The following is a 371-nucleotide window of genomic DNA, read 5'->3' as shown; positions in this document are numbered from 1 at the left end:
CCGCGGCCTGAGGTGTGCGGCCTCTGCGAAACCGGCACTAGCCGGCCTGCTGAAGAAGGGACGCTGCTAGGCAGTGCCAACAAGGGCCACTGACAAGTGACAAGCAAAGTGTCCCTGCTGCAGTGCCACTGCTTAAGGGGACACTGAGTGTCCTGGCAAAAAGCACAGGAGTATCAGTGGTCCTTCAGTAAAAGAGCCCACAGGGAACACCTTCCAGTCTTGTGGCCAAGGGTACCCTGTCTTCCTTTGCCCCCTCCTGTCATATGGGCTCTGAATTTCTTGTTGACAGTCATAGATATTGTGACTGTGTCGCAGTGATCTTCTTCAGTGCTGTTCCAATGAGACTGGATGTAATTGTAGCTAATTCTGAT

Source organism: Merops nubicus, unplaced genomic scaffold (genome assembly GCF_000691845.1).
Source record: "Merops nubicus isolate BGI_N331 unplaced genomic scaffold, ASM69184v1 scaffold3264, whole genome shotgun sequence".
Taxonomy (NCBI): domain Eukaryota; kingdom Metazoa; phylum Chordata; class Aves; order Coraciiformes; family Meropidae; genus Merops; species Merops nubicus.
The sequence above is the reverse complement of the archived record's forward strand: the minus strand, read 5'-3'. Positions refer to the sequence as shown.